The sequence below is a fragment of the Neolamprologus multifasciatus genome, chromosome 3 (genome assembly GCF_963576455.1).
Source record: "Neolamprologus multifasciatus chromosome 3, fNeoMul1.2, whole genome shotgun sequence".
Taxonomy (NCBI): domain Eukaryota; kingdom Metazoa; phylum Chordata; class Actinopteri; order Cichliformes; family Cichlidae; genus Neolamprologus; species Neolamprologus multifasciatus.
The window spans coordinates 24490212-24512165 of NC_140441.1; the positions used below are offsets into that span (position 1 = coordinate 24490212).

At 41.2% G+C, this 21954-nt stretch overlaps 1 long non-coding RNA gene and 1 pseudogene across 2 annotated transcripts in view; one reads left to right on the forward strand and one right to left on the reverse strand.

The window, feature by feature from the left end:
• The window catches only part of LOC146522196 (uncharacterized), a 360305-nt gene that overhangs the window by 131842 nt on the left and 206509 nt on the right, over positions 1-21954 (forward strand). The window lies entirely within an intron of this gene.
• LOC146522204 (protein mono-ADP-ribosyltransferase PARP15-like) lies at positions 5184-20840 on the reverse strand (annotated as a pseudogene). The gene is made up of 11 exons (XR_014873448.1): positions 18759-20840; positions 18475-18691; positions 17895-18119; positions 17704-17758; positions 17395-17541; positions 14290-14352; positions 14029-14205; positions 13762-13938; positions 13280-13645; positions 12010-12146; positions 5184-11195 (listed from the first exon to the last, which is right to left on the reverse strand). The product of XR_014873448.1 is annotated as a protein mono-ADP-ribosyltransferase PARP15-like (transcript).

The window sequence follows — 21954 nt, forward strand, 5'->3', positions numbered from 1 at the left end:
GAGCATTGCTGGCACATCCAACATACTGTTTTACTTTAGTCCATGACGGGCTTACCTTCAGGGCCATACGTCACATGAAAACCAAAATAGTTCCAAACGCCAGATCTGAATGAGGGTAGGGGAGGTTCAATTTGCCATGTTGCAAGGAGAGCTTAGCTTCTGTCTCGCTAGCTTGCCCTGCGCTCAGTGAATCTGCGTTCGACTACTCCGCCTAGGCTGCACTGTCGAGCGCAGATCCACTGAGCGCTCAACACAGACAGCACCGTCAGAAGGAAAGTTGATAAAATAAATTAAAAAATTTGTATTGTTCGATACATATGCATACCGAACCGAAAGCACTGTATCGAACGGTTCAATATTGATACGAGTATTGTTGCACCCCTAATATACCCCTAATATATATATATATATATATATATATATATATATACACGTTTTATATTATTATTTGGGGGGTTTTAAGACACCTTCATTTGTAAACAGTGGAAAACACTTTTCCCTTACGCTCACTTGAATGTGATGAGGTAGTCAGGGTACGCTTGGTTGTCATGAAACACAACATACATGCTGGGGTTATCCAGTCTGTTTACCACGCTGTCGTAACGGTAGGGAAACTGCTGGGGGTTTCGTGGAGGCATCTTCATATCCTTTTGGCCCAGAGTGCAGACGCCTGTGAGGACTCGGGCGACGACCATTAACTGAGAACCATCACCAGCTGGCTTAGAGTAGGTGGGTTTGGCCGAGTAGCTGGCTTTTACAGCAAAGTAGGTCCCCTGACCATATGAAGTTGCTGAGTGTGAAAAGAAAAAAGGAAATTAACAATAGGTGATTCTCTTTCCACTGTAGTGACTTGTAACATCAATTACATGATACCGGTCAGCCTCCTAGCAGTAGATTCTTTAGGTGTCACAGATACCCTGGAAGTACAAGCTGTAGAACACAGAATTACTAGTTCACTGTAATGTTACTTTCATATCTTTCACCATGTGTTTTAACTACACTGTTGATTGACAGGAACATAAAAACATAAACTTTCAACCTGATAACGAATCGAGTGCTGTTATTGTACTAGGCCTGAAAACATCTTCACAATCACTTAAAACCCCACCGACACTTAAGCCACCAGGTTTTATGTGTCGCTAAAGCCACAAATGCTTAACAGTGTAAAAAGAAAAAACACAAAAAACAAATCCCTGCCTTCCATGTCATCCTTGAAAAACCAATCAATCAATCAATCAATCAATCAATCAATCAAGGCTTTATTCGCCACATGCAGGTTGCCCTGCAGTGAAATGGGACCCCCAACCTTACATACATAACACAGACATCACATGGGGATACAGGTCGGAGATCGGTAGCATTACAGAAAAAACACTGAAATGTACAATACAATGGGAAAGTACAAGAGGAAAAAAAGAGACCTCTACTCATGCTGGGCTCCTATGGGAGGACAGCATGAGAACAGGAAACAAAAAAACCCTCCTCTGCACAGAAAGCACATAAATGTCCACAGTACAACATTATAGAGCACTAGACAAGCAACAGGGTTGGGTAGGGGGTGAGGAGTAATCCCAGGCATCACAGCAGCCATCCTACCCTGCGCTATTATTCCAGCGCGGGCTCAGACCCGTCGTGTTCTCCAGGAGGGAACAAGCATCGAAGGCGTTTGGAAAGGGAGGGGGGATGAGTGAGCGTATCAGTGTATGTGTATGTGTGTGCGTGTCCAGAGTTCAGCTGAGACAGTGTCCTTTGCCCTGCTAGGCTAAGTAAACAGTCTTGCAGCCAACCCAGGTGGCCTCACATGGAATGAGAGGAACAGTCTAAACACAGTCGTTATCAGGGTGTTTTTGTTCAGCTCCAGCTTGAGCCCACAGCTCAATCTCCCGTTGGAGAGCCGCGAGCTTCTCCATGATGTTATCAAACTTGCGCTCCGTGGTCTTGTCATTCTTGTGCTCAAAGAGCAGATTCTGAGAACTCACGACCGCAGTGAACTTCTCCAAGATGTAATCCAATTTGCGCTCAGGGGTCTTATTCTGAGTATTCACGGCAGCCGTAAGCTTCTCCAAGATCTTATCCATGCTGCACTCCATGAGCCCATTCTGAGAACTCACGCCTCGTCCCATCGTTCCAATCCCAGTGGGCAGCCTTGTGGGGTTTGCTTTCTTAATTCGTCGATAAGCCAGGGTCAAGCCAGCTCCAATCAGCAAGAACCCTGTTATCATGGTTTCAAATAGGTAGATATCTTCAGGGTCTTCGATCGACAGTCCCGCCAGGCACACGATTCTCCATTTCTACCACCCGTCCATCGTGTATCCGGCAGAGAAGGTACCACCCGGACGGCTGTCGTAATCAAAGTGTATTCTTACCTGCATTGTCCTGACAGTATGCAGGACCAAACAGTGCTTATAGTTGACTGCCTGTTAATTGTCAAAGCTCTATTTAAACACATTAATTTTTTCAAATGACCAGAAACGGAGACTTTTTCAGAAGCCTATTGAATTTTATTGCACATTGTTGAGGGAAACTCAGACCTTGAGTTGTCTGATGAAGAAGATCAAGATGCATTGTTTGAGCCAGAAGCAGAGGAAGATTATTCAGGGAGCTCTGAGGATGAAATTCAGGCAGGGCAAGCAGATTCTGAGGAGTCAGATCAAGCTGAACAGTCCAGTCGGCATCCACTGTGGAGCAGGAATTCAAAGCACATCTTGAGTTTGTATTTGTGTCATGGCCCACTGTCCTCACCGGGTGTCTTGCCATGGTCATGTGTCCTCATGTTCCCCGTTTCCTCATCTGTGTGTGTATGCGTGTGTGTGATGTGTTCTGGTCTTCCTGCAAGTCCGGGTCCAGAGAGTGGTGTCTCCGTCATGGGACTCGCCACACCTGGAATGCAATCACACACCTGCAGCTGATCAGCCTCATCTCAAGAGCAGCCTTAGCAGAGTGGCTGTGCACCCGTTAGCGCTGGATCGTTGTCTGAGATACCGCCAGTTTCCCAGTTGATTTAGATATCAGGAAGTGTGTGATTCTCGATTAACGTGGAGTTTTCTAACAGCTTTCGTGATGTTTCCTGCAGAATCGCGGAAACAGGTGGATCGAGCTGACGCACAGGCTTTGGGAACAGAGGAAACGGAGACACAGACCATCATCGCCAGAAGAAAATATTCTGCATTTTGTCACTCACCTCACTGTTAATGAACACACTATCTTCATTCAAAGAGTCCTCCCATATGGAAAAGAAAAAAAGGGAAAAACTTATAAAAGACTTGCATCAGCTTTAGCTTGCTTCATTCAGTGAATCATATAAGGCTTATATGATTTACTCATGAGTGGCCACTTTCTCATTACTTTCATATATTGTTTTAGGAAGTATCCAAAACATACAAGTTCCATTTATATAATTTTTCAAGGGATCTTATATCTGTTTTCACTCGTATGCTTTTCATACAAGTTTCACACAAGACAGATACAAAATTTATAAGATTTATATATATCTTTTCCATATGGGCTGCGTGTGGGTTCTACATCCGCATATCTGACAATTTTAAAACAATACTAAATTTTTATTTAACAATTGAGACACATTTCAGTGTTTTCATCCTTTTTTCAAGATTCAAATTCCAAATTGATGATCCTGCCATTGTTGAGAACACTGATGCCATGACACGTCAAAACTGGGCCCCAATAGATTACTTCAAGGAGTACATCGATGACTCAGTGTTTGAAAGAATGGCCTTGTGCACAAATAAGCACACAATCCTTGAGTCTGGAGAAACACAAAATACCACTCCTGAAGAGCTGAAGACATTCTTTGGGATTTCCATTTACATGGGGTGTCTAGGATATCCAAACATTGAAATGTATTGGGCTTCAAACACCAGAGTTCAAGTTGTAGCAGAATCCATGACCAGAAATCATTTTTACAAGCTCAGAAATTCCTTCAAGATCATCAATGACCTCAATGTTTCAGATAATGAAAACAGAAGTGATCTCTCGTGGAGAATTAAGGATGTCTGAGTCTACCTAGAACAGAAAAATTGTACATTGACAAGCAAATAATCCCATTTACTGGTAGCCGCCCAGTGCGCCAGTATGTACCAGGCAAGCCATACCCAACTGGATTGAAGGTATTTGTCTTAGCTGCACCAGCTGGTTTGGTCTTAGACTTTGTGGTCTACCAAGGCAAGACTTCCTTTGAAGATACAGGAGGAATAGGCATTGGAGAGCAAGCTGTTCTTCATTTGGCAGAGTCTGTTCCCCAAGGAACCCACCTGTTCTTTGACAGGTTCTTTACAACTATCAACCTCCTTGACACCCTAAAGATGAAAGGGCTGACTGGAAGTGGAACCCTCATGAGTAACAGGATTCCAAAGGAGTGCAAGATCATAGGGGATAAGCCCTTCAATAAAAAAGAAAGAGGGGCATCAGAGATGATAGTCAGACGAAGTCCTCCTGAACCTGCTGTCATTAAGTGGTTGGACAAAAAGCCAGTTGTCATGGCATCCTCTGCCTATGGCATTGAACCTCAGGACACATGCACAAGATGATCCAAGAAAGACAAAAGGTTTGTCCAGGTCCTAAGGCCACTGGCAGTTGGTGAGTACACTACCAACATGGGTAGCGTGGATCTTGTTGACCGAATGTGGAGTTTCTACAGGATGGCCTCTTGCACTCGGAAATGGACAGTATGTGCAGTTCTACACTTTTTTTGTTCTGGCAATAAACAACTCGTGGTTTCAGTATAGAAGTGACTTGCAGTTTCGAGGGAAGAAACCACTGAAGTTCCTCGACTTCAACCTGCTCCTTGGTGAAGAGTTGATTACTTGGGTTCAAGCAGGAAGCGCAAGTGACAGTGAAGATGACTCTACTCCCCTACAACAAAAGTGGAAACGACAGCCAAATTAAGCTCTGTTGCTATCCATCTTCCAGAGATGGTGGACATGAAACAGATGCGTCAAGATGTCGCAGATCCAACTGCAAGAGCAAAACATAAGTGATGTGCACAAAGTGCAAGGTATTTCTCTGTGATTCCAAGAAGGGGAGTTCCTTTTTGAAGTATCACTCCAAATAAGCACAACAGAACTAATCAAAAGTGATGCTGGTCTGTGGATGTTAAACTTATTCTTTGGTTTACCTCTTTTTTGGGAGGGGAGCAACTATTGCCCCTATCAAATCAGTGAGCTGGGATTTTTTATTTTAAACTTGAACTATTGTTACAGCAACAGACAGGGACTACTGGTGCCCCACACAACAACTCAATGTCCACTATGTGAAGGAGCCAAACACATGCCTTCCCCTCTCGTTAACTGAGATAAACTGCTGGCATATTTGTTTTAAATTTGTTTTAAAATTAGAATGCTGCTCTGGGAGACTGATATAACTAATAGTGCTGCCTGTTGTGCAGTTAGTTTCCAAAAAATGTTATTCATGGTTACATATTGTCACGGACCCGGTTCCGGGACTCGGGGTCCGTGAACAGTGTGGACCTTTATTATTATGATTATTATTATTATTATTGGGTGTATGTTTGCTGCACTGTGCTCTTGTGTTCCATGCTGGTGTGTTTACGTGTGTGTGTGTCTGCGGGTGTGGCTGGAGGATGAAGGACAGCCACCTGCAGGCCTGATGGGTGTGGCCCTGCCAGCTGCTGGTGACGCCTAGGTTCCCACACACCTGCTTCTGATCAGGCTCGTCGGGGGAGCTACTTAACAGAGCGATGGAGCTTCCTCCGGCGCAGGGTCGTTGAGTTAGACTCCATGTCAGTGTCTCAAGTACTGTTAAGTGTATGCCTGCTGGAGTGGCGCCATAACAGCTGCGTCTGTTGTTTTTTCCTCAGGAGAGCGGAACACGGGACTGCAGAACGCACGGGGTGTGCGTGGGCACAGGAGCAGAGAGCACGGAATACCAGCACTTGGGAGAAGGCACGACACAGGAGTTGAGGGAGCACTCTGGAGACTTATTGTGTGGTGTACATTTACCCCCACTGTAAATAAATGCACTGTTCATTGCACTAAGTCCAGCGTTTGGGTCCTTTCTCCAACATTCCCCACGGCTTGCCCTGGCAAACCGTGACACATACAATTTTAGACTGATGTTGGCCAAGGCCTAGCATAGCCTGTAACGTTATTATGACAGACACATTTTATGAGTGAAGTTGACTTTAAGTGACTTACAGGTTTCTTTGAAAAATACTTTCTTATATCCAGGTTCTTCCTTTTTGCTGCCATCCTCCTCTCCTCCTTGCAGGTCCTCGTAGCGCAGGCATGCCGCTGCTAAAACTAAACAGAGCTCCCTGAAAGGCACAGCCAATCACACTGGCCATATTTGTCACCTGAGGTAGGACTCCAGTAGAGAATGTAATTTAACTCTTTCTGCACCGCTGGGTGAATGAGACGTTGACAGACTGTTTTTTTTCTTTTGATCGGTTTTGTTTTTCTTTACTCGAAGAGATCAAATTATTGGTGGGGACAATTCAATAATCGCTGGATATTGGTGGGGACATGTCCGTTCTGTCCATGCCAAATCTATGCCCTTGTTGCAGGCATTTATTTATGAACTTCTCTCCCAAGTTCCCACCACAGCATTTGAGTAAGGACACTGGGCCATTGCATCACTTTTTCTTCAGCCATTCTGTTGTAGATTTGCTGCTATGCTTGGGATCATTATCCTGCTGCATGATCCAATTTGGATATGCTTTAGCTGTCAGACAGATAGCCTCACATTAGACTCTCTAGAACAGAGCCGTTCGTGGTTGACTGAATGACTATAAGGTGCCCATGTCTTGTAGCTGCAAAAAAAAAAAAAAAATGCAACCTTTCCAAACAAGCCATAATCTTTCAGTTGTTTTCTAGTTATACATTTGGCAGGATGAATATTAAATGTTCTGGTTGATCTCACTTTTACTCAGGTGCATTAGGGGGCGCTAATATAAATAGTAGCGGCCATCTGAGCATCCCCGAATTGTGTACCTGTTATCCCCTTTCGGTCTCCTGACTTCCCCCGGTGTTGCAGGTAGGAGCTGCTACATGTCGTTGTTGCCTCAGCCTGAATTGGCAGTACTTGTGTTGATTGTAGTGTTCGTGTTACAGAGATCACCCGCGGATTACCTTCTTGAGGCCTCCATCGTGCCTGGTATGTGTTTATTTGGTGCAGAGCGTACATTATTTCACTCGGTGGTAAACCAATGTGGTGTCACAGTACTGGGTCATGTGACCCAGTGTTTGAGTTTTATTGTATTTTGTTTTCTATTCGTGTTCTGGTTTGAGTTTAGTTTACCTTATTAAGTGCTACGATGCCTAGATTGCTGTGTTAGTCCTTTGCTTTGCAGATCCTTTTGTCTTCTCCCCTGTTCTAAGTCTCCCTGCTTCATGTCTACCTGTCATGCTTTATGTCTCTGTGCTGCTGGTTAAATTTATGTCATGTCTGCATCTCGTAATGTTTCCTGTTTATTTGGAAGTCTTGTTTCCATGTTCTATGTACTTAGCTTTCGCTTCCACTGTGGCTTCTTTATGTTCATTCCAGTCAGCTGTTTTCCTCATGTGTCTCCACTTCCCCTGATCACCTCATGTGTGTATTTAAGCCCTCACTCTTCCTGTGTTCAGTGTGGTGTCGTCTGTGTTCCCCTCCCCATGTCTAGGTTTAGACTTCATAGTGTCCCTTCATGTTTTAGAGTATTTTTAGCATTCATAGCTTTCACAGTCTCTCCAGTCTCGTAATAGTTTAATCATAGTTTTCTTAGTCTGGTCTCTACCAGTTTGCTTAATTTTTGTATGCTCACTTATCAGCCCCAAATAAAGGCTTGTTTTTCGTTAAAGTAATTCCGTCTCCTCGTCAGTGTCCACACCTGAGTCCTCCACTCATTGTCCATTCGGTCTGCCTCCCGCAGACCGTGACATGTTGTTTATGTAACCGCTAAACTGGTGGGCCCAAATCTTCACCACCACGTCTGTATACATACAAGCGAAAAGGGGAGTGAGTGGGTCAGCGCTCAGAGCACAGAAACTTAGCTGGCTTCAAACACACCATTTATTTTCAGGATAAAACACAGTCAGAACCCCCAAATACAAGCTAAAATCCCTGCTATACAATAAAAACAGTGTCTGCAACCCGCTAAAAACCCTGCCGGCAGAAATAACTATACACTAAAAAAAAAACAAAGCTAAATGAATGTTTTTCATATGCTAAAACCTTCCCCCCGAGTCCTATAGTCCCACTGTCCAGCCGCACACATGCGGGCAAATGTTCCTTAGCTGGAAGAGACAGCAGAGGAACTCCTCTCCCGGGATGGGGAATCTTGCCAGCAGAAGACCAGGGAGGAGGCCTCTATCTCCGCCTGAGGGTGCGCGGCCGTGCCGTCCAGCCACTCTCCACCCCTGCACACGTTTCCCTCGTAGCCCCGCCAGATGCAGGCAGAGGCGTCCCCCTGCCCTGCTGTGGATTTCACGCATCGCCTCCCACAGTCGCTATTCTGTCCGTCGGGACTGGACCGCTGGGTTATGCTGGCCGATCACCGAATGTCTCGTGGCGCCCCACAGTCAGGCCGGAGGTCCTTCTTTACATATGCTGGCTTGCACACATTTTGTTTCCAGCTCTTCACTTTTCGTGTGTCTCTCCTCCCGTCTTTGCGCTCACCATCTCCCTTAAGTCAGTTTGGCGGCTAATAGGCCACCTCGGGGAATGCCCCCACCTCACAGGTGCCTACAATTGTCCGCTTAATCCTCAGTGGAATAAAAAAAGTATTGTACAATCAACACTAAACACACACTATAAATATGGGGATAAAATCATGCAATACAAATATCAATAAACAAACATGCAATATAAATATCACAATAAAATCATGCAAATAAAATCAACACCATGTACCAATACACAGATTGATAAAACATAAAAACACAAATTTCCACTGTGTGACATCTATAGGTCGTAGCTGTAGAAGCCTCCTACGAGCCACTCTGTTCATGTCTCGAGTGATGCCGTTTAATTGGTATTTAACTCAGCTTTGTTACGATCTCTGCCTTTTATTGTTCTTTTATAGTAAACACTCATTAAATATTGCAGGAAGTGCAGGGCCAGTAGCTTTACAGCAGGGTCGCTATGGCTTTTCTATGCTACGCGCGAACAGAGCGTCAGGTTTACATGTAAAGTCAATGGAAAAGCGCGATGACACGCGATTGCAGGTCCCGCGAATATTCGGAAGCAGATTCGGAAGCTACGCGAAAACGCAAAAGCGCGTGAAACGCGTGTCACAGCAGCGCGTCTGGTGTGTTTGACTCGCGAATAAAACCACGTGCATCAGTTTTTGTGTTGCATCTTGTGCATTCGTGCGTATCGTGTCTACCGCTCGAGTTGGAAAAATCTGAACTCCAGCATCAATTCGCGCCGCAACAACCAATCAGGAGCCTGGTGACGTGGCTCTGACCTAGGTCAAAGGGGCAGATCCAGCCAAAGCCCTTCATACTTCATTCAATATGGAGGAAAGGCTCATCAACGCCGTAGCAAACAACCCGGAGCTGTACGACACCAGCTGCTTTCTGTACCAAGACAAGAATATAAAGGACCGAGCTTGGAGGAAGATATGTGAAGAGATCGGGCAACCTGGTAAGTTCATTCATTTCTCTTTTCAAAGTTTTCACTGACCTGGGGAAACCGCACAAAAGCTAGCAAGCCACCACTATTTTCCCACTGATGTACAAATAATAATAATAATTTTCTTTGTTTCTTTTATTTAGATGCGGAGGGCTGACGTGGAGGAGACTGGGGTGCCTTGGTGGTGGGATCCTTTGAGTATTACACGCCTGCATTTTTAGTTTATTAGTGTGAGCATGTGACAGTGCGCTGCACTTGTCTATTGGTGAGTTTTCTTTTCTTTTTGAATTGGTTTTGTGTGTGGCATCCCTGCCCCTCCACTGGTAATACTTTTTTTTTTTTTTTTTTTTTTTTAGAATATTTGTATATTGATATTTATCCTTGTGCTTTTATATACTGTTTTAAATAATTATCAATAAAATGTCAACCTGTTTTATCATTGAACCATGTCTCTCTACTGAGTATAACAAACCTAAGTGCCTTCTGGGTGATTAGTATTACTTCTATCCAGTATTCTCTGGGTGAAATTCCCAGGGTGGCGTTGTCTGTTAAATTGTGTAGAGTATTTTTTCCATTCCCACCTCTTTGCTGGGATGTCCACTCCTAGGAAGATTGTGGTTATTGTGTTGACACACACCTGAATGCTCTAGATCAGTAGATTGCCAAACTGTTTTTATAAATATGCTTTCTTAAGGGGACACTTTGGTTTTTATACGCTGAATCCCCCTTTTGCTTAGTTTTTGTTAAATGAATAATGAAACTTAATATACCATGTTTTCCTATCAGCCAAGGTTTTATTTACTTAATTTTAAGACTAGACTGCTAAGGACCAGGTTACTTTTATTATGCCCTGAAACAGAAAACCTGTTAATGTAAAGACAATGTTTTTTTCTTTCTTTCAACATTTAATTGTAGCTCTCCTTGTTCTATTTGTTTAGTGCTTTAAAACAGCGGTCCCCAACCTTTTTTGCGCCACGGACCGGTTTATGCCCGACATTATTTTCATGGACCGGTCTTTAAGGTGTCGCGGATAAATACAACAAAATAAAACTAGTACCAGTACCGAAAAAAAGAAAATTTATTCATAACACACGTGAAAAGACCCAGGAAAACAGAGTTAACGATAGAAACGATAACAAAATAACGCCGAAAACCGATAAAAACCCTGAAAACTATACATTTCACACCTGAGCCTCAAGTCTCGCGGCCTGGTACCAAACGACTCACGGACCGGTACCGGTCCGAGGCCCGGGGGTTGGGGACCGCTGTTTTAAAATATTTGCGCAAATGTAAGAAGACTCCGGTGTTGACTTTGGTTAGAACATGTTATGCAAGTTGTTGGCACTGACAGTTTGCATTTGGTACTTTCCAAAACCTTAGGAGATAAATGCTAATATGTTCTGTAATTGTAGACTATAAAAACACTCACCATTTTGCCCAGCAAAGCTCCTGTTGAATCCAGTTATCCTTATGGAGTACCAATTTTCCCGGGTTGTCCCATGGTACAAAAGTTTCTCCCCTGCTCCTCCCTCCCATGCATTCTTATCAGAAATGTGCTTCTTGTGTGCTTCATAGGCACGACGCAGGTGAACGTTCTGCAAACGCTCAATCTGACAGAAAGAACAAGGCCAAAGGTTCAACAAGCTGCCAAACAAGGTAATCAAGGATATCAATTACATCTGATGTATATTTTTATGCTTATATTCTGTGGGCCTTAAATTGCGGCGTGCATCTCAAGTATGAGAAGATTTTGTGTTGTCATCAACGATCAATTAATTACTTTAATACTGCAAATCTGAGAAACTGAAAACACAATGATTTGCAGGCAGGTTTTTCAACTGTATTGTAATATCTTTCTTTGTATTGTTGAACATCATCAATCAAATGCGACATTAAGTGATTTCTTGTAAATTGGAATTACATTATGATGTTTTGAAGTTTTTGTATCCACAGACTAAGGAACTGAAATAATGGCCCAGCATGACCTATACAAAGATACGGTTTTCGCAAAGTACATTGCCGGTTGATCTCACCTGCTATTTACACAGACTTTATGTAGATTTGTGTCAGTGTGTGTATATATCTATATATATGTATATCTCTGGGAATGTTGCTGGGGTTACAAAACAAAATACAAGTAACAAACGTTAGGAAGAATATATGGTAGGATATCATAATCAGGAAGCAATAATAAATAATGGGGATTCACTGCAAATAATATACACATATAATAAAGCAAAGTAAATAAGAAATATCTATTTGTTCCACTTTACAGTAGCATAATATTTCATGAATAACATTTAATAACATTGGTTGTATTGCCTATAGAAGAATAAAGTAGTGATGAAGCAGCATGCATATAATAAGACAGGTAATAAAAAAATAGAAACTGAAATGTTCATTTGCACAGGGAGAGCCACCCACCTTCATCACAGTTTTGGTGACGGTTCGTTTGAAGGCCTCCTTCACTGTTCGGTACTCTGCAGAAGACGACTCCAGGGAAATGACCATCATACTTTCACTGGAAGCCATGTTGTCCCAGTACAGAGGGAAAGTAAAGTCTGAAAGAGACAAGCATAAACAGCATACACATGAGAAGACACAGAGAGAGCCTATGCTGAGATCTATTTTTTGCTATTTACTACAAATTTTGTAGTAAATGGCAAACAACAAATCTATATGTATACACACACACACACACACACACACACAGATAGATAGATAGATAGATAGATAGATAGATAGATAGATAAAAATATAATTTTAATGGGATTGTCTGTGAATAAAACCAAAATAAAACTTGTAATAGAGCCCATCTAAAAATAATATAACACTGCTTCTAAATTAGACATGAAGACATGAAATAGGACAACGTGTTCCTCCCTTAACTGCTGATGTGGGATTTTTATATTTCTTGTTCAAAAATGAACTGATTATGGTTACTTTTATATTGACTTTTGCAACCTTCTTTACTGCAGTTAGTTTGGTAGTAACATAATTTCCTTAGGGATTGACTAAAGTATTCTGATTTTTTTTTGTAATTATTTCTTTAAAAACCTTAACATTGCTTCACATTCACTCTACCTCCTATTCTTACTTACCCTGGCCCTCCCTCTCACCCATTCCCTCATACATCATACATACACGTAGGGTCTTGATGGAGGGTTGTGGCTTGCATAGGTCACAGTGGGTGGAGCCATCTTTCTACACCCCTGTTTCACACACACTAATTTGAAGATTATTAAATTTATTTCTAACAACTAAGGACGGTTGTGGTGAATTACCGGCGCAACTCTGGTCTGGATTACCCCCTTGTTGAAAACTACGCTCGCGATCATTGTTTACTGGGTTAAGTGCACACGGGACACATTTTTTGTATCACCTCTCTCTGTACTGGGTAATGGGTGATTTTTGGATGCCTGGATGCTCAGGACCCTGATCTATGGCTTGAACCAGGGAAGTCAGGCTTTAGCAGGGTCGTCTGTACATTTTTAAGTTTTGTGTTCCAGGTGTTGTATGATTGTTTTTCTTACAGGTGCCGCAGTTTGCAATACATTTTGCATTTCTATTTGTACTCTGTCCTTTCATTACATCTTGTAATCCTTAATATTTGTTTCTTTTGGTTTTGGATTACTCTCAAGCATCAAACTCCAGTATCAGTCAGGCTCATTTTCACTGAGATCTATCTTCTCACCTGGGAGGTTCTTAAGTCGTTTCAGCTTCGTCGTCCATCTGCTCAGTGATTGTGTGGCCATCATCGTCTGTAGATTAACCTCCCATGTGAGTCCCTGGGTATCTGTTATTCCTTCTGTTAATTCGTTGTTTTCCAGTTGGTAGTTGGCTGTTCTGGGAAGTCTTTCCCAGTTACCGTTATGTGCCAGGATGCACCAAACAACTCGGAGGTACAAATCTTCCTCCTGCCTGACTCTCACCTCATTAGCAAGATAGCCAGACTGCTGACTTGTAGAGTTGATTCGGAGACTGCTGAGGTATGCACTCACAGAAGGAGGAGGCTGTTGTTGCTGTACTTGAACTGGAAGTACTGGAAGTACTGGAAGTACTAGAAAAAATCAGTAAAAATTTTCAGTAAAATAAATTTGTAATCAGTTTTTATTTTAAAATTCGTTTTAAAATTCAATTGCACATAAGATGTCAGTTTGTGAATATTTCTGTCACCTCTGTTGATGACAGCTGGGGAATACATCTGCATCGCTTTCTCTTTAAAAGTTAAGAAGACATTGATCTTAATTAGGATGAGGCGGATGTTGGTGAGGGTGTTCATGATTGATGCAGATGACTTGATCCCTCGAAGAATGGCTCCTGCTACAATCGCAGGATTCAACCCTCCAGCTCCTGTTAAAACACCACTTGCATTCAGGTGTGTGTGTGTGTTTGTGTTTCACAACAAACAGAATAAAAAAAAATGCTAAACAAAATACTTACCAGCACATATGGCAGGAATTGCCACTGAACTGTAATTATACGATTCACAATAGTAAATGATATCACATACAAGTTGTTCAATGAGGACTTCATCCTGTTTTCCATGCACATGAAAAATAGCTTTACAGGGGAAGTTTCCAGGCTGGGTCACATAAATTTCTCCTCGTTCCACGTATGCTTCACAGAAAGTGACACAGGAAGCATGAGTGAGAGTCAGATAAGTAAGATGAGAAGATAAATAGCTGCTTCTCTTTTTCTCACCTGCTTTCAGCTCTGCTTCCACCTCTGGTCCAGCTACAGTTAAGATGTCTTTGCATACTCCATCTATAGAAGACGAGAAATCAGAAAAATATACATTAAAGGACTTACAATCTGTCAGTGAAGGCAAGTTTGTGAAGCTACATGCTAATCTTGTGCAACATTTAGCATGCAAACACGGCTAATCAGCACCAGGACTGAGTGATTCTGATTAGTGCTGGGTATCGTCACTGATTTCTAGAATCGATTCTATTCCGATTCACAAGGTCCTGAATCGATTTGATCCACGATTCGATTCACTTCAATTCAATTTGAATCTGGGAAATTTTGCCTCAGACAGTCAGAAATATTATAATTCAGATCAGTACATTTACATATTTTTGTATCTATAAAAAGGAAGCTGACACTTTCCAGGCTTTATCAAAGGTGTAAGCATCACAGCAGATGCCTTTGTGTCAAAGTAGCTGAAGATAAAACACAGAAAAACATGAAGGTGATTTTCCTGGCCTGGATTTTATAAAAATATTCTGCAGTACATCAAAAACGAAAGAAAACCATTAATCAACTTATGAACGTTACCTCTGAAGTTACAGCGGTTTTATTAGAGGTACAGCTAAGCGTTTTGCATTTTGTATAATTTTAAAAAGTTTAAATTTGTTCAGTATTGAACGGCAGAAATTAGGTTTTCTTTTCGGAAGTAAGTAAAAGGAAAAAAAAAAACATCGGCCGACAGCGCTGTAAACAACGGTAGACTTGTGCGTAACAAACAAGCAAATAATGCAGAAAACAGATTTCGGGGATAGACGGGAAACTGTTCTTGAAGTACACTGAGAAAGAGAGAGAGAGAGAGAGAGAGAGCTGTGCATGATGTGTGATTTTATTGTGGTGGAAGCAAAACAGCAAAAGTCAGAGGGAGTCCATGACGATGTTTATGTGAAGCTTAGTTTGGATCTTCTTTTGCTGCTGGTTCGGTCAATATTGTTTGGAGAGAGATAAAACTAACAGCTTTAGAATCAGCACCAAAAGGGCGTAAATACAAAGCACGGACCCGCCGAAACATCAGAATCAGCGAGCTGTCAGCTTTCACCCCCGACCGTGTCCGTGCCGTCGGGTGAGAAAGGCGTCATCTCAATGATTCTGATCCGCGGTCCGCGCTCTGTGTTTACGTCTTTGTGCAGAAGCCGTGTAGCTACTCTCATTTACTGTTTTAAATGTTTGGTGGTTGTCAAAATTGTGTGACGTTTCACCTGAGATTCTGGAATTTTGGGCAAAATACATTTATATTAAAAAATCGATTCAGGATTTTAATGAATCGATATCACGTTATCCAAGCCAGAATCGATTTTAATTGATGAATCGATTATTAAAACCCACCCCTAATTCTGATACATATACACACATAACTATTGCCATCTATTTTGTTAGCAACATGTAAACCTTTGCTTCTGTAAAGTTTAGGGCAAGTTGCACAGCTGATTAACAAATAGATTTCCGTTTGTTAGCATATAATTAAAGTCACAAATGCCAGTCTTATTGTAACATTTAAAGACAAGCTGGGGCTCTAAAAAGTCTAAGATAATCTTATTAAAATGAAGGTCTAATGCCTATTGGTTAAATGCTGATATATTTAATAAATGTATTTAATTACTAAGTACAACTTTGGATAATCTCTGTAAATAACAACAATAATTGGACAATGCATGCCACAGTTTTATTTTAAGTTCCATTTTGTGTCGCAGTTGGATATGTAATAGAGATTCTACCCATTTGATTTCTTAGTCTTACTTCCTGCTTAAAATGACTCATCAACCCTATTTCTCATAATCAGTCTAAATGCACTTATGGGAAATGGTACTCAAAGGTAAGTCAAAGGCTAATCCCTGTCAAACCTGCTTGGCTGGAAAGGAAAAAAGTTTTGCATTTTGTCATCCACTAAGCTTGTTCCTGCTGAATGTGTCTAATATGCACTATATTTCACTATGAGAAACTATAACCATGATCGGTACTAAATCCAAAAAACAAAAAATTATCTAGTTTTGCAGCTCCATATGCATTAGAAATTAGTGGCATAATTACTTATGCCACTTACTTTGTTGCTTTTCATACGTATATGATGAGGTTTTAGCTAATATAAATGACCTGCTGATAATACCAGATGAAAACTTGAATGAATGACACGCAAATTCGTGAAGCGTTCCTCATTTATTTATTTATTTATTCATTTTAATTGACAATAAACTGGACTGGGCTAAAAACACCACAGCACTTTACAGTAAGGGCCAGAGTCGTCTCTATTTTTTGAGGCGACTGAGGTCCTTCAACATCTGCCAGAAAATGCTCAGGATTTTCTACGAGTCTGTTGTGGCCAGTGCGATCCTCTATGCTGTTGCATGCTGGGGGAGCAGGCTGAAGGTAACAGATGCCAACAGACTCGATAAACTAATCTGTAAGGCCAGTAATGTTGTGGGGATGGAGCTGGACTCCTTCAAGGTGGTGTTGGAGAGGCGGATGTTGTCCAAGATAAAGACAATGTTGGCTAACACCTCCCACCCACTCCATGACATGCTGGTCAGTCACAGGAGCACGTTCAGTGAGAGACTGAGAGTACTGAAAAGCACCACTGAACGACACAGGAAATCTTTCCTGCCTGTGGCCATCTCCCTGTACAACGCATCCACTTAAAACACTGTTTACTGCAACAGCTACACATGTTTCTTTTCCAGCTATTTATTAATAAGTGACTTTATATATATATATATATATATATATATATATATATATATATATATATATATATATATATATATATATATATATACTATTCTTAGTCAGCGTATTGTCTGTCTTGTTAATGTTTGTTTATAATGGAGCACAAAAAAATAATTTCCCCCAGGGATCAATAAAGTATTCTGATTCTGATTCTGAATCTTCAAGGATTATATTCATATGGACATTCCCGTTTCTGTGCAGATATTCATGAACAGCTGTTTGTCTCTGCTATCCGCAGAGAGCTATTCCACCATTGTAGCTAAAAACAACTTTACAGTTACAATATGATCCTCCTGCTCACTCCGCCTTCCTGCCTTTGTGTGCATCAGTTTCACCTACCAAGGTTAAAACGTTTGAAGTTGGTTGTGTTCACCACAGCATCTGTAGTCTCATTAGTGATGTCACCAAATACCACATGTAATTTAACCCCATTTCCCACTGTAAGGATGATGTCATCTAGGTCGCTGGTGAGGGACCTGAAGATTGCTGAGAGGAAAAAGACCACACGTTAGATTTTGTCTGATATGTAATCCGATGACTGAGGGTGCTAACGAAAATCGTAAACTATGGCACTGGCTGAATACTTTTTATCTGCTTACTATGCATTAGTGTCACGTAATGAAGACAATCTGAGTAGTGCAAGTTTACCTTGGCCTCCATGGTTCATATTTAAGCTGAGCTTTTTGTAGACATTGTGGTAGCACTGTAGATAAAAACACAGAATAACATGATAAATAATTGATGCATGGTCAGGACAGCCCTGTTTTTGTTTTTTAAAGTGTTTTATAAATAAAGTTTGATATGCATGTTACATATCAGATCAGGACATATCGATTGACACTGACCGCCTCAGGGTAGCCAGGTTTAATGACAATGTGGATGTTTGTAAGAGATCCAGAGGATGCAGATAATCCAAATTGGTGAATGATGTCAGTCAACACTTGAATTGCTTCTCTCAGCGGGTATTGTAAAATAACATCTGGCCCAATGATCGGAATGGCCACTGAACCCAAATTCAGCTGTACACAAAGCTCCAGACACTTCTTCAGACCGTTACCAAGAGCCTGCAAATCAAAAGTTTAAACTATGTTTTCAAACTTAACTCTTGGATTGCACACTGCAACAAACAGAGCACACATGGAAAACTGTGAGACTGCACAAAAAAGTTGTATAAATCTTTCTTTGCATTTATCTAGTTTGAGCATTGATGCTTTTGCTTTTCAGTTAAATATTTTATTATCTTTTCTTTTGTCTGTGCTTCTACTTTTGCACACATCAACTTATATATCTCTGGTTTTTCCAGTTAATCCTTTCAAATATGCACCACTTTAAAGTGAATTTCTGTGGTTTTCTGAAGGTAAATTAACCATGAATTAATTTTCCATCACCAGAAGTGTTAATAAAAGTCCTTAATTTTACCTGAACACTCTTTCCTCTTACTCCGTCCCAAGGCGAGCATTCAATGAAGAAAATCTTGGAGCAGCCCAGAGATGGAGGTGCATCAACCATCTGAACAACACCAGGGGCGAGGGCACAACTGGCTACGGCTGAATCAAACATTAACATTAATATATCCCCAGCTTTGGCCAACAAACTGTTGCCAATATTTGTAGAAGTCAGCTGCTTGTTGAGCATCCACCTGCAGAAATAATATTGAATAACATGAATGTTGATATTTTATTTTGGGATTATGGGAAATAGAATTGAATGGAAATAATCAAACCTGTTCATTTTCTAAACTGCTGAGTTTGATCTTCAGGTTTGTTCTGTTGATTGCAGAGTTTCCAACTGTGCTGTACATGCTGCTGCTGTAGATTAGATTAGATTAGATTAGATTAGTGGTGTATTGCTGAGTCTGCTTGTGTTTTGTGGTCTTTGCACATTTGTGGTGGTTCCAGTTTGCTTCTCTCGGATAATGACGTAACAGGAACCCTCTATCAGCTCTTTAGTCGCTTTACCCTCTTCCTGGAAGTACTGCTGAGCCCCTGGTCCATCTAGAGTCAAAGTGTCTACTATAACACTGTCTAGAGTTGATGTTAGGGCCTCCTTGGCCTCCTGAACATGACATCGAGGACCAGACACAAACACACAAGGATTTGGAAAATGTGAGGCTTGTAAGGTCACCTTGGTCTGCTTCAGTCTAGGATTTTATCAAAACATCAACTATTTCAGGATGAAGCAGATTAATGGCTTCTTGAGTTGAAACTTGATTCATCTGGAAATCATGAAGACTTTCATTAAACTTGGCCATGTCTTCAGTTGGACTTTGGTTGTTGAGGTTCCCCTGGCACCTGGCATGTAGCTGATTTCCACTCTGAACTCTCTTCTGTTAGCCTCGTTCTTGGCTTTCGTCAGAATTTCTTTCAACCTGTTAAAATCTGCAGCACCCTGCAGCTGTACAGTGGTCACTTTAAAATCTCTCAGCCACAGCATAGCCACTCTCTGTGTAAACTTTGATATAATCTGTCTTAAAGGACGGGTCCTGCAGCACCATTTTCACTTGTTTTGGTTCAGCCACATGATAGGAGTTGTACCTGTCGGCAATACTGGTAAAGACCTAAGCCAGGACAGTCAATCCTTCTGGGCCAGCCTTACCAAAAGTATTTTGCTTTCGCTGACGAAAAAAGAAAAATGGCTTTAGACATGTCCGAGTAACTTACAGAACATTTTTAAAAGCCAGTGTACATTATACAAGTGTTGCATATAAGTATATCTAGGGTTATATGAGGTAAAACAGCAAGTGGCACTTACATATCTAGTTCTCTACAGTTACATTTGTAATTTTATTGTGTTGTCCCTTTGACAAATAAGCAAACTGAATTAGTTAGTATCCTAAGTTAGTTAGTATCCTATGGGCGATCGTGGCTCAAGAGTTGGGAGGTCACCTTGTAATCGGAAGGCTGCCGGTTTGAGGCCCGGCTTGGACAGTCTTGGTCTTTGTGTCCTTGGGCAAGACACTTCACCTGTTGCCTACTGGTGGTGGTCAGAGGGTCCGGTGGCGCCAGTGTCCGGCAGCCTCGCCTCTGTCAGTGCGCCCCAGGACTTGCCATCACCAGTGTGTGCATGGGTGGATGACTGGATGTGTAAAGCGCTTTGGGGTCCTTAGGGACTAGTAAAGCGCTGTATAAATACAGGCCATTTACCATCTAAAGCAGAATTCAATGACTGGTGAATAATTTAAACCACAATGTTCAGGTTTTTCACCCATGTGCTAACGGGATGCGGTGTCTTTGGATTCCACAAAGAGTTTAAAATTTTGTGTGATCAAACCACACAGACACACACTCTCTGGCCACTATATTAGTTACAGCTGCTCAAGCGCTCATTTATACACATGGATAATCAGCCAGTCACACGCCACTAGACATGGTCAGGAGGACTTTCTGAAGTTCAAAGTGAGCATCAGAATGAGGAATAAATTTGGGCTGTTTTGAAAATTTCAGATATATTTCTACTGGGATTTTGCCACACAACCATCTCCAGGGATTACAGAGAACGGACTGAAAAAGAGAAAATATCCAATTCTCTGCATAAAAATGTCATCTTAATGTGCTTTAAACTGATAGGAAGGGAACAGTGATTCAAATAACATTACAACATTACAATCAAAAAGTACAGTGAAGATTTAAAGCAGCACTTTAGTCTGGTACTAGCAAGGTTAGCAAGGTGACCAGTGAAAGTGTTATCATTTGACTTGTTATCGCCTGTGTTTTAAAAAAAAATTATCTTCGATGATGTGGAGGTGGAGTAACACACGTGATATGATTTACTTGCTTGTCTACAAAGTATCTGCATGCTGTGCCATCCACATGACAAATTTTTCATGGAAGGCCTTTCTTATTTAAACAACATTAAACTTCACTCTATGTTTTCAACAAGTCAAGTCAAGTGGCTTTAGTGTCATTTCAACCATGTGCAGTGGTCAGTACACAGTGAAGCGAGACAATCTTCCTTCAATACCATGGTGCTACATATAACAGACAATTAACACAGGACTACATAAAGTGTACTTGTACAATAATTGCAATAAATAAATAAACAGTGAGACAGAGTGAAAGAGGAACTGTTAACCAAAAGAGGGCCCAGCAAACATGGAACAAACATTTACCTCCAGAACTAAAGTGGTTGGTTTTTCCATTTCTCAAATGTTGTAAGAAGAGGAAGTAATACAACACTGACATTCTTCTAAAACAACAAACATGTTCTCTAAACTTATCCCTGATATCAAATTGAATGATTATATATATATATATATATATATATATATATATATATATATATATATATATATATTTATTTTTATTTTTTTTTAAAGAGAGCGTTTTACTATTTAAAATGTATTCTTTGCAGTATTTGCAATGTCTTTCAAATGCTTTAAAATAATCTGTTTTTGTCAATATTGTCCCCAGCTCAAACCTTTCCTGGAGGCTAACTCACTCCTCTTAAACTGGTTTGGTCACATTATTCTGGCGCTCAGTTTTTACTGTAACCAAAAGTTGTGTTTGAAAGTGCAGTGAACTGTACCAGTAATTGGCTTGGCGATGGCTGGTCAGAGGTCTGTGGTGAACTTGTCCGGCTCACGGTCAGCTGCACTTCTCCACTAGGAAGAGTGATGGTGTGAAACTTCCTCTGCAAAACTCTGTCTTGATCTGGAAAACAGCCATAGACAGAGTCACTGAAACAGCCCGAATTTAAACACAAATCTGAAAACACATTTTACAAATAACCGACTGTCCTACCTTCTTTTCCTAGAAACAGATTTTATAAATGCTTCCTCCAAGTTTTTCAAGACTTCCGCACCCCGGAGTCTCACCTTTTCTGAAATTATCTCCTCACTTTCTCCTTCACTCTGTCTGTAAAGTTGATGTCTTAAAAAAACAGTGGATACGGATATTCATC